The sequence below is a fragment of the Kryptolebias marmoratus genome, linkage group LG6, assembly GCF_001649575.2.
Source record: "Kryptolebias marmoratus isolate JLee-2015 linkage group LG6, ASM164957v2, whole genome shotgun sequence".
Lineage (NCBI taxonomy): Eukaryota > Metazoa > Chordata > Actinopteri > Cyprinodontiformes > Rivulidae > Kryptolebias > Kryptolebias marmoratus.
The window spans coordinates 22,415,341-22,428,334 of record NC_051435.1 but is presented as its reverse complement, the minus strand read 5'-3'; the positions used below and the strand labels follow the sequence as shown (position 1 = coordinate 22,428,334).

General features: G+C 37.6%; 1 protein-coding gene across 3 annotated transcripts in view; it reads left to right on the top strand.

Moving 5' to 3' along the window:
* Positions 1 to 12,994, top strand: part of sema5ba (sema domain, seven thrombospondin repeats (type 1 and type 1-like), transmembrane domain (TM) and short cytoplasmic domain, (semaphorin) 5Ba) — a 224,009-nt gene that overhangs the window by 31,381 nt on the left and 179,634 nt on the right. For all 3 annotated transcript variants that reach the window (XM_025006972.2, XM_025006973.2, XM_017421158.3), the window contains one exon: positions 6,948 to 7,012. The gene's annotated coding sequence lies outside the window, so the exon portion shown is untranslated. The remainder of the gene's footprint in view (positions 1 to 6,947; positions 7,013 to 12,994) is intronic.

Below are 12,994 nucleotides of genomic sequence, written 5' to 3'. Positions count from 1 at the left end.
ATACCAAAACAGTTGAACATGGTGCTCTGAAATTTTAGACATTGATCAGTCTCATCATTGGTCCCTCATACTGTCAGATACTTATCATGGTGTTTACTGCTTAAAATGTGTCATACAGTCTTTGTATGTAAATATAAATGTAGTCAGATTTTGATCAATTGTATGTATTTAGAAAGTATGCAAAACACAAAAATGCAAAGAGCTTATTTGCATTTATAAATAATATATTGACCAATAATCAAATTGAAGAAAAAATACTGACCATTTAATTTTTTTCAGCTTCTTTTTAAAGAGAATTGGAATAGAATGACATGTGGCAAGAGAATTAGGAGAACATGCAACAAGCCTGCTATTTCATACAAAGACAGGCTTTCATAGTGTTAAGGCATGTTCAGACTAATGGTTTTCCACCAGGCACTGCATGGTACCGTCAGAGCATCCGTGCCCCTCAGATCAGTTGTATCTTGACGGAGACTCCATCTTCACAACTTTGGATGTTTTTCAAAACAGAGATTTGCTGTGTTTGCGCCTCAAGTCAACACGTTTTTGGTGAGAAAAAAGAAAGGTTTTTAAAACTGCATTATTGGTAGATTTGTGTGGACTCCAATTATGAAGCTTTTTAAATAAATAATGTTTGTTGCGGTAATTTGAAACTAAAATAAGAATACAAATGCATAGGAACATAAATCCTGATATAATGCAAGTTCTTTTCTATTTTTGCAATTCTTTTTTTTAACACAGTACCCTTAAGTTTGTAGATCGTGGTACTGTAGCAAGAAGGTGACTGCATTTAGATGTTTTAGAACGGCTGTACCGACTTACTGGTGCATGAAGAATTTTGAGAAAAATCAATTGCTTGAAAAACGCAAGATTATATGCTGTGTATATATACAGTGATTGCTGCAATAATTTGATCTTTTTTCTGTCTAATAAAACATTCATGCAGCAACATTTTACCCTGACCCTGATGAAGATTTTTCTGAGTGTTGAATTGAGTTTGCTGTCATTTCTTTAAGCTTTTTTAATAGCTGTGCCGTTTCTAGTGTAAATGTTTAGAATAATGTATTATTTGTCTGAGGTTTATTTTAATGCAGGTATCACTTAACTACTACAGTGTCCACTTTAGCTTAGTGAGCATTCAGAAGGAAACACATGAGGATATCTCAAGACCCAAGATTTTTTTTCATTAAGATGTACAGGGAAATACTTTTACATAACAGTATATATATGAAGAAGTAAATATGTAGGTGTACAGACATAGTTACCATGTTATTGGAGGTGCTTTTGATCTCCTTGTTTTAGTTTTTGTCCATTACATTAACACTGCAACCTTTGAACAGTTTGCTGCTCTTTTCACAACACAGTTGGCCTCCCTGCTAACTTGGAGAGGTCATTTCTGAAAGTAGGGAGCGTAGGGTCAAAGGTTATGCCGTATATAAACAGGTGTCAAGTGCTATGATGGAAAGCTAAGGACACATGAGCCTGGGCTGGAAACCCATCCAGGCTGCCGCCTCCACTGCTGCTGGAGCAGAGAGGTAATGGATGATTCTACCTGTCAACGTAAAGCCGCGGTTTTAGGTGGTGCAAATGTAACCTCCTTAAATGTAAGAGTTGACCTTTTGAGAAATGGATGTGTGTGTGTGTGTGTGTGTGAGACCGTGGCCACTGGTTTTTTGGACGTAACAGATTATTGAACCAGTGTAACTGCAAATCCTTTTTTTTTAACTTTTAACCTGAATTAATAGTGTTTTCGCCAAAGTAAGTCATGCTGTTGTAATTTGAGCCCTCCTTAATTTTCTAATCAGAGCCAACTCAGCTAATATAATGTAGATGTGGGCAATGTAACATCCACATGCATACAAATCCATTCATTTCAAGTAAAGACGAAAAAAGGGATCATTAAAGGGATATTCTATCTGTTGTCCATTTGGAAGTGGGGTACCGTGGAAATGTTAAGAACAATAATAACTTGTAGAAAATTCTTTAAATGACCTCAGTTGGAAAAAAAAGCATTTCTGTCTGCAGGACTGGTGAGCTAACAGCTAATCTGGACCATATTAATGAGTTAGTAACAATTAGTTTCAAAGTACATTGCTGCCATCTTAAAACAGCTTCAATCTTCAAATTTTTATTTCACATTAAATGACACATTACATGATTAGTTTTTATAGGAATATCCACTCACCGGCCACTTTGTTAGGTACACTTGTTCAACTGCTTGTTAACACAAATAGCTAATCAGCCAATCACATGATATCAACTTAATGCCTGGTGAAGATGACTCGCTGAAGTTCAAACTGAGCATCAGAAAGAGAAAAAAAGGGGATTTAAGTTTTTTTGAATGTAGTGTGGTTGTTGGTGCCAGAAGGGCTGGTTTGAGTATTTCAGAAACTGTTGATCTGCTGAGACTTTTACACACAACCATCTCTAGGGTTTAAAGAGAATTGTCCAAGAAAGAGAAAAAAAGAAAAAGAGCTGCTTTGATAACTGCAGCTTCACACATACCGTCACTCCTCTTTGCACTCAGTGCAAATGCCAAAGGACAGTGTGTCAAATACATTTTTTACTACCCACTACCTTTTCTAGGAGGATCTCGGATTCAGATTCCATGAAAGTCCTCATTTTCCTGCATCTAGACAGCAGTTTTGATCATGCAGAGAGGAGAATCACACATGCGGGACACATTTGTATCTGTTTGCGTTATTAAATAAAGCCGCCAGGGGAGCAGTTTTATGTGCGCTCAGTTCCACATTTGTCAGGACGTACAAAGGAAACGTGCTTGGATCTGTGCATATGCACAGTTTCATAAATGTGAATATTTTTGTGTATACGCACCGTATTCCAATTTTATGTGCACTCTTATATGTGAGTCTCATCGATCACCTTTGGGATGCGGTGTAACGGGAGACTCACATCATGGATGTTTAGCTGACATATCTGCAGCAACTGTGTGACGCTATCTTGTCAATATGGAGCAACATTTCTGGCGAATGTTTCCAACACCTTGTTGAATGTATGACACAAAGAGTTAAAACAGTTCTGAAAGCAAAAGTGGGGTCCAACCTGGTACTACCAAGGTGTACCTAAAAAAGTGGCTTGTGAGTGTAAAAAGTTCCTGCCAAAAATTGTCAATCCTGTTGGATGTAACAGTCTATTTCTCAAGACTAAAACTGTTCAAAGCGCTATTTACAACAGGTAAGATATTATTTTTAGTGTTTTATCCTTTTGCCTTACAGTAAATCCTCTAAACACACTAAGCAAATATAGAAGTGGATAGACCTGTTATCCCCTTTTACTGCCTCATCTCTTTAACAGTCATGTTTTCTCTGAGCGTTTAGCCAACATCCTGCCTGTTTTCTCTCGTACCGCTCCTGGGCATGATGCTCCCAGTTTGTTTTACTTCCGTTTGGCTTATGCTGAGTTTGTCCTTAGGCTGTAAGTTCTAAAGACGGAGTTTTAGCCTCGGTTTTTAAAGAGCTTTGCTTAACTGAAGGTCATTGTTATTACATCTGTTGACAGAATGAGACTGGCCTTTTTATGTGTTCTGACAGTGAGACAAACATTCTGTGACAATTACCTAATGTGAGAGGATATTACACTTTCTCCCTTTTGAAATTTCACACAAAAATCCAATATTCACACATCCGAGGCGTGACGTGGAACACAACTGCGTCCATGCCTTAATGTGACATTTAAAGTAATAGGAATACCTCGAGCATAACAGCGTACTGTCTTACTTCCTGTAGTTTAATCCCTTCAACTTTACAGACATTTGTGAATCTCCAGAGGTAGTTTAGACACCCATACCATATGCTGACTCTTTTCCACAACTGTTTTCAGTCTAGATAAAAGTATAGCCATAATGCAACTTTGAAGAATTGTGAGTTCTTGTACACACTAGAGTTCACTGTGTCTGATTTTAGGAGGCTTTACAACCTAAGTTTGTTTAGCAGCGGAAGCCTGCTACAATATCAAGTTAACTGGAAAGCTGCAGGCACTGATTTGCTCCTAATTAGACATGTTTCCTTCACTGCGCCAAAGAAGGATTGTTCATTGTTGAAACACATGGTGTGGATGCTTGAGTATCCCTGTGCATGCATAATTAAAATGAACATCAGGAGTTGAAATCCTGATGTTTCATAACTTGCCCTCTTGCGTACTTCCTGCTAAGTCTTCAATAAAGAAGGTGATTTTGTCCCAAAAGCTAAAGCTCAATTAGGAGAAATTGATTTTCACTGCTGGATCTGGTAGTAACCACCGATAATCACTTTCTTTGGACAGAAATAGAGAAGAAGCAGTGTGATGTATTGTAAAAGTTTTGACAGACTAAAAGAAATTTTCAGAATGGTATGTTAAACTTGACTTTATTTGTTGATTTTAGCTATAGACACTGATAGAGGTGTTAAAAGACCTAAATGTTGGTATGTGCTGCTGGTCAAGATGTGAAACATTTAGGACATATAGATGTATAGATGTACCACAATGTCTTACACCAAATCTTGCTAACTTTGACTCAAACTAGCAATAATTCTTCTTCTAGCTTTCACATTTTGTGAATATTTATTGTTTAACATCTGTTTATATTTTTAGTTATTTTAATAATCTATTAACATCACACATCAATATCACAATCCTGTTTTCTGAATTTGCCCAGGGTGAAGAAACCTCACACTTGCCTATTCAGAACAAGATTTGTAATTGTGTCTGTGTGGATGCTTGTGTCTAAAGGGGTCAGCTTATGCTTCTTACAGTGGATAAAGCCTGATCTAACTCCGGCATTGCCAACTATGAGCAGTTTTTTGTTTGAGCGGTCACTTCCTGCTGCTCACCTCTAAATTCTCAGCTTAACTCCGGAGAAAATCTGCTTCTCTGCATTTGGACGCCCTGTGTCTCAGGCTGTTTAGTGTCTCAGCATCAAGCTGGAGGATTTGGTTGAGGAACTTTGAGTTGAATGTTTAATTAGATTAGAACAATTCTGATCAGCAGGTAATTGTTTTGATCCAAGAATGCATTTTAGACTCTGGTATTCCATCTGAAGTCATTCAGACAGGATTCAGTACATTTGTGCACTTCCTATTCAGACATTGAGCAATTTCATGGGTAACCATTTTGAGCCAGATGATGTAAAATTTGCTTTTATGACATAAATATAAACACTAGGGCAATAAATCAATAAAAGATGAACAATAAAGCCCTAAATTGTTTAGATTTTTTCTTATTTATTCAGTCTAAAAGTAACAATAAATATCTTACCTAATATATAGCTGTTTGAGCCACGTAAATTTGCAATATTATATTTTATTTTTGATCAGATTGATGAGTTAATGACTTGTTCAAGTGGAGTCCACCGACATATAACTAGACACAGGACCAGAGGCTGGAAGTTGAGGGTACAAAAAAATGAGCGGCCCCTCGTTGCAGGCTGCAATACAAATTTTAAGTCCATTCCCTCCATGTACACTAATGGGATAGTTTTGTAGTTAAAAAATAAAAAACACAATTCAGATCGATTTTTGTAGGTGTTGATTTGCAGAGTTCTTACCTTGATGCCCTATATTCAAATATGCATTTTTAAAACACATTTAGGTTCAATAGTTATTTGTGTTAGTTAGTTGGGAGGGTGAGACATTTGTATCAATGTTACAGACCTGTGTCTCTAGTACACAGACTTTGGCTCTAAAAATTTTATATGGCAGCACACAAAAAATTGTCATTTTGGCTCCAATTTTGGCTTTGATGGAAGTTAACGGAGTGGCTTCATCCATCTTTATTTTTGTTGAATGAGGGCTCAAAAGAAAAATGAATTCTTGCTCGCTTAAAATAACTCAGGTCGCAAAAATGTATGAGCAGTTCATGTGAACGCAACCTTTATGTTGGTCTCAATTTAGCATTTCGCAATTATTTACATATAATTCTTTGGGGGGTTTTGCAACCACAAATAGCAGCAGCAGCTAGTTAAAGCACTTCCAGTGCAGACCTTTCAGCAGAAGTATCATAAAAAGTCTGTTGGAATAACTGATGGTGAGATGGTGCTGATGATACTCTTCCACCAAAGGAGGCATGTCAAACACGTTTGGTTTAGGGCATCTAAGATACTGATACTTTTTTTTATACAGTAAATCAAATTGCCATCAAAAGCAATGATCATATTTATAACATTTTACTGCACTGAAGTTGTTGTTTTGTTCACATGTCATACAGTCAAATGTAAAGCTGTTTTTGAGAACATCTGAGCTTCGCATTGATGCTTGTCAATAGGCTAGTAGCACTGCAAGTAATACGTCTCAGCAGTCAAAATAAGCTTTATAGGAGGTGCAGGTGACAACAATCAATCCATCTTTTATTCATTTTTACTATTGCTCGTGGAGGTTAAGGAAACAGCAGCCATATCACAGCAGCTGATGGCACAAGAGGAATTGAATGTCTGAACGGCTCCTTCAGGTTGCCTTAGAAACCAACCAGGGCTATTTGTTCCAATTTGCTCTGTGGCATTGAGATCAAAAAGCTTGGAACCAATGTTAATATGCCCTCTGCATATTAGCATCTGTGTTTGTAGAAACACAGTGGGGCATCTGTTCACCTCATTTACATCTATATTGTTCACATACAGTTTGCAATTCAACACAAGGCCTCGTGGTATATGGAGTTTTGGGTTTAATGCGCCTCAACAGTTTTGAACTTTTGGGTTGGTTATTATCCTCCTCGGCCTTCAGTTGATGTAAAGGCAACTCGCTGGTCCCCATTTTTTTCTTCCAGCCCCCACGAAATCTCAGTTTAAATACCATTCCCGCTCCGCCCCCCCCAGCTCCATTGAAAAGTTAGTGGTTTGTTTACGAGAACGCCAGCTTCTTTGTGGCTTTGCTCTCTGCTTATGAGAAGGAGGCGAACAGCGTATTGAAAACTCACCCCTCCCCCTTCTTTCTCTCCCTGCCTCTCCCTTCTTCCAGAATCAATTTGAAAAGGACAGACGGCCCCCTCAGCCCTGTCCCTACACCCCAGTGATGCTTAGCTGGTGAGTACACTTTAATCTTTTGCATTCAGAACTTGTGTGCATCTCTTTTATTGGTTTCTGCGTTGTCTGCTTGGCTTTTTGCTTTGAATTTTGACAATTCAGTTGACTTTTTCATCTGTGCCCAAGTTTGCTGGTAAACACCAAACTTTTCTCTGGCTGTGTGTCTTAGCAAATATTCTATTTCCCTCATTCACACTATGAAAATGTCTTTCCTCCTCAAACCACAAAATCCCTGTGGCCTTTGTAGTGATAGTTAGTTCATTTTCTTTATGGTGAAAGCACTTCATTTCTCCAGAGTAAAGTAAGTTAAAAAGGCAGACATTGGAAGGGAGGATAAGAAGTATATGGGCAGAGGGACTTCATACAGGTTGCTAGTGGATGAGTCTACCTCTCTGTCTCTCTCTGATTGTGTGTGTGTGTGTGTGTGTGTTTGAAATTAATCAGTGGATCATTCCAGTTGCAGACAGCCTTGAGCCTATTTGACAGTGAAATCATTATTCATGGGACACAGGCGCACACTCACCTTGTGAAATCACCTCCAGCAGAACAAACCGGAGCCAGTGTCAGTGCATTTGTATCCTGCCTAATTTGCCTGTAACAGGAATAGAAAAATACACCGTAGGTTTCAAGTTAATTAAAAAAATTAAGATGGTATATTGTATTTGCGAGCATGGATAAAGTGAAATTTGGAAAAGGAAGATATTTTATTATACTAATAGCCACCAAAGCATTCCAACATTTTTTATCTTAAAATACCACGATTGATTTTTTTTAGATGAAAAAGCAAATTGTGAGATTGCTTTTAACAAATTGACAGGTTGTCCTTGTGTATTCAGATGTTGTTATGGTTCCTGTTTTACATACACCCCTACTAATATTTGGTTAAATGTCTCTTAGTGAGATGCACCTCAAGCACACACTTTTTGTAGACATCAAAAACCTTTAGGCTGGATATTTGACCACTTCTTTTGGCAAAATTAGCAGAGTTTATTTCTATTTTTTGCATAGATCCATGAAGTGTTCGTCTTTCTTCATTATTCCAACAGTTTCCAGTTCATGATAGTCTTGAGTCCTGCTGATTCCTGGGTTGTTCCTGAACCTGTTTTCAGTGTCGGTCATCTTCCAGACCTTGGTGAAGTGGGGGCACATCTGAATAGCAATAGTTTGAACTTATAATCTTGGAATTTGACGTTGTTTAGAAATGGCTCCAAAAGTCTTCCCAACTTGTGAAAACATTTGTCATCCTTAGATTTTCCCCATTGCTCTGTGAAAGGCTCAATCCAATAAGTGCTGTGAAACAAATCCTCTCTTTACTGGCAGGAAACAAGCAAACGACCAGCTGCAGTCAATCACAGTCACTAATAAGAAGTTAATAAGCCTTGTCAAGTGAAAAGACGCTCTACAACCTTCACCACAACTCATGAAACGAATCAGATGAATTTATTTATGTACCGTGTTTGAATTTTTAAGTTTGAACTTGTGTGGATTAAAGAAAATCCATAATAATTTCAATTTTTTTAAAGTCATATATTATTTGTAAAAATCAATAATGTTCTATGTTGTATATTTATTCTAATATAAAAAAAAACATGATTGAAGTCAATCATGAAAAACCCAAATTAATAAAACAGTCATGTCCATAATGACTGTATGTAAACCTCTGACAACAAATGTATCATCTGCACTTAGAGGCAGGAGTTCTGCTGAATGATGACACTAACTTACCAGCAACAGACTCAAGTATAAACAACACAAACTATCTAAAATTTGGTGTGTTGAATAATTCCTTTTAATTGAAGAGTCCAGGTTTTCCCATATTTCCAACAGTGAATGAGGAGACACATGGCATGGCAGACTTCTTCTATTGTTATTCTGAACTCATTCGTACAAATGAAGAATCTGTCATAATGTTGCTGTTGGGCAAAACCATTATATCTCCATTTTTTCACAATTTTCTTCTTCTTTTTTTTTTTTTTTGCATAAATCAACTGTGTTGTGTCTGTGGTTCTATGCTGTACATGACTATGAAACAGAAAGTATAAAGTATAGTTTGTTACGTAATGTAATCCTTTTCAGCATCAAGGACGCCACTATAAAAGAGCTGCATTAACTACAGAGCCTGTCTGCATATGTTCAGCTTTTTTTTTGAAACAGAAGAAGTTATAAATTAATAAATCATAGAGCTATAATTCCTTGAAGAAATGCATATCGCCCTCCATCTTTTTAAGTACAAATCTTTAAACAAGAACTGTCATATAATGAGAAGGAATGGAGTTATAGTCATTTTGGTTCATCCTCGTAAATCACATTATGAGTGATCTCATGCAATATTGTGAGACCTCGCAAAATGTGTTAGCTTTCAGAAAATGTGCTGGGGGTGACTTTCCGCTACTACCACGCCAGAATTAACTCAATATCTGTAAAACTGACTATATTTTAGCATTTTTGTGTTGGCTAATGCTGATTAGCTATGGCAGCCTTCTTGAATTGGTTTGTTTCTAAAGGTTAATAGATTTAGGATGGACAGGAAATCTATTGATTACTTTCTGAGAATTTAATTAAAACCCATCCAGTGGTTCATGAGATGTTTTGTTACTCTTACAAACAAACAAACAGACATACACAGACATGGGTCAAAACATTATTGCAACTTTGCCTTTGATAGCTGGCGATAAAGATAGAGACAATCAATTATCTGCTTAATTATCTGATCATAAAGATAGAGAAAATACTTTGACTGCCCAAAGTTAATTTATTTTAAAGGAAAGAAGCTGTTTTTTAATTTCCTGAAAAGCTACGTTTTTAAAAACAGAGTGTTCCTGCTGGACAGTGACGACATGTGTTCTCTTTGCAGGAACACACAGTTTCTGTACATCAGACTGAATTTAGCTCATGCTTTCGAGGGCAGTGAACACTGGCACAACTACTCATTCATTTAAATACTCTTCAAGTTTAGATTTCAAAGGGAATCTAACACAGCGTCAGGTTTATGTTAAAACTGATTTTGCGAAAAGCGCAAAAATCGTTGTCTCTTTAATTTGCCTGGTTACCAGAAGAGTACTAGACATTTTAAAATTTGAGAAGGGACTATTCTTTACTTTCTAAGTTCAACAAAAGCTCAAAAGATAAAAGCTGACAATCGCAAACCAAGCCAAGATTGATGTTTTTAAGGGTTGATGGCTAACAGTTTAATATCCACATCCTATTGCAATCACTTCAATTTACATGCTTATTTGTACTAAATTTACACAGTTAAGATTTTATCTGCATTATCAAATTTATCACATTTTGTTATCTTGCTTTAAACATAATGGGAGTCTATTTGAACAGCTGATAATGTAAGAAACTAATAATTAAAGCCTGAATCCATGACTGATGGTGTGAGTAAAAATGACCAAATGTAACTTTTTATTTTTTAACATTTTTAAATGAACTAATATGTTTTCAAGCTAATGAAAATATTGGAAGCTCTCATACTCATTGGGATACTCAGATGTTATGAGACATTTGCATTGATGTGCTTTATGTGATTAGCATCAGGCATTAGTTTTACACCACACTACATAAATACATATTATGTTAGCATTTGTTGCCAAATAATGGTCCCAAATTGTCAGGGGACTTCTTCTTCAAACTAAACATTTAAAACTTCAAAAACTGTGCTTTAAAAAACAAAGACCTGCGCTGCTGAGTTCCATTTATCGAAGCAGCTACAGATCCAATCAGCCCCAATCTCACCTACTCCTGTCTCTGAGTTTTTAATATTCCTGAAGGGCATCCCTGGTATTTGCTTATGTTCTGTTGTTGTACTCCTCTTGCTTAGCGTCACCCCCCTCCTACAAACACTGCTCACTTCAATTTGTGGCCCAAATATCTTTCCTTAATATGTGTCACTGGAGTAGAGCGGCCGAGCTCCCTCTTTAGCTGCTCCGTTAGAAGCTCCACAGTGTTTGTGTTGGTTCTCCCCACTCCTCTGGGAGGAGTTCAGGAGCTCCAGTCGAGGTTGGCTCATTGTCTCCTCCCTGCCGCATGTTGATTGCTGATATTTAGTCCGGGATGACAAGAAGCCGGAAGAAAACAAGCTCCTTTTAGGCCAATGAGAAAGAGAATTGGTAGACTGAGATGGAGAGTTATTTTGCAAAAAATGGTGGATGAGGGGGGCCAACTCATCCCTGGAAGTGGGGGTTCTCTTCAGAACATTCTGCTTGTGGCCCCTTGGGGCAAATTAAGGATGCATCATTATCCTCTGGCAAATTATCATGCTGCCTTTGTGGTCCCAGCCATGGTACATTAGGGTGCCTTAAAACGTGGCAGGGCTGCACTTATTCATTTTACAAAATAAGGGCCTGCTGGCAGATCCTTGGCCTTGCTCACAGAGGATTCATTCACACTACGTCGGCACTGGGGGTGGTGGTGGTGTTGGGGGGGGGATTGAGAGGTTCTCCTGAGATGAGTTGTACTCGCTCAGCCAAGACTCGGTGTGAGGCTCTTAAACACACACGTCACTTGGTTTCAGCACGATTCTGATCAGCTGTGGAGGTGATGAGTCTCATGGACATTTCCATGCCAGGTAGTGTAGACCTGCATCATTTCATTTAAAGTATTTCAGTGTGATAACTATTAACTAGCTCAATCTAATCAAATGTTTGACTGGTTCAAATAACAAATAAATCTTTCAGATGCATCGGCTTGTGTAGCTTTGTTTCATCATATCCAGTGACTAATCTCTTTTGATGGTGTGAAAGTCTTCTTAATTTTCTGCATTTTAATGTAAAGCATCATTCCTACAGCTACATAGGTTGCCTTCACACTGCAGGCAAATGTGAACCAATTGACTGATTGGACAGTAACTTCAAAATCAGTACACACATGCTAACGCTCACAGCGTCCATATTTACTTCAGTAAACACAATGTGCGGAGTGTGATGTCATATCTTCTTCTGCACGTGCGGGTCACTTCAGGAACTGGAGACTGTTCACACTGGAGTCTGATGGAGGTCACATTTAAAATGTAATGTGAACGACCACGCAAAAAAATTGGAATTAAGCATTAAGACCTGCATTGTGAACATAGCCATAGTCTCTCCAGCAAACACGTATCTTATATTTAAACACAGTGTACAGGAAGGCAACAAAAGCAGTCTGTGAAATGTGAAACAGTCTGACTGTATGTTTTCAAACCAGCAAGGATCTGATTTGTTCCAGTAATAACAAGTGATTTTGGGCTCCAGTTTAGTGTTGAAACAATCAGTCTGTCAGTTCTTTTATTGTTTTAATGAAACCAATTTTACTTGCTAACATAACTATGAAGCAAAAGCTTTTTTCTGTTTGAGCCCTCAGAAATGTGGAGATTGTTTACTTTGTGCAGCGTTGTGCTGAACACTTTTTGGTTCAACATTTTTGGTCCTGTAACTGTACAAAAGTCTAATAATTAAAAAACAACAGGCTGCATACCAATGGGACTTTTTTTTGTTTTAGTTTCACCGTCATGTTTGACATTGACAAACGTCTTTGTTAGAGAGACCTCAGCAGAACTGATTACCTAAGCTGCAAGAAAACAGAAGAAGATCACTAGAAAGTTTGTTCCTACTGCTCTTTTTTTTAAAAAAAAGGAATTACCATTAATTATTTTTATTTATTAAATACCTATAAACTATAAAAGGTTTCCTGCTGTTTGATTATAAAGAGAGAGCTTCTGAGCGAAGAGCACATCTTGTTCCCCAAACCTGTCACACGGTGATCTTAGGAAATCAGACTGATCAAAACCAAGTGTAACATTTTTGATGTTACATTTTAGAGACTGGTTGACAGAAAATGAACTTGTCTGAAATCAGCCCACTCTCTGGACTGAGCTTCATCATCATTCCTCATTTAGTGCAGGAATTTACAACAGTTTGGACTGCGTTTGAACAAACCATGTCTCAACAAATATCCACATTGCAGCACATTAATTAAAGAAAAACCAACGCCAATGCTGATACT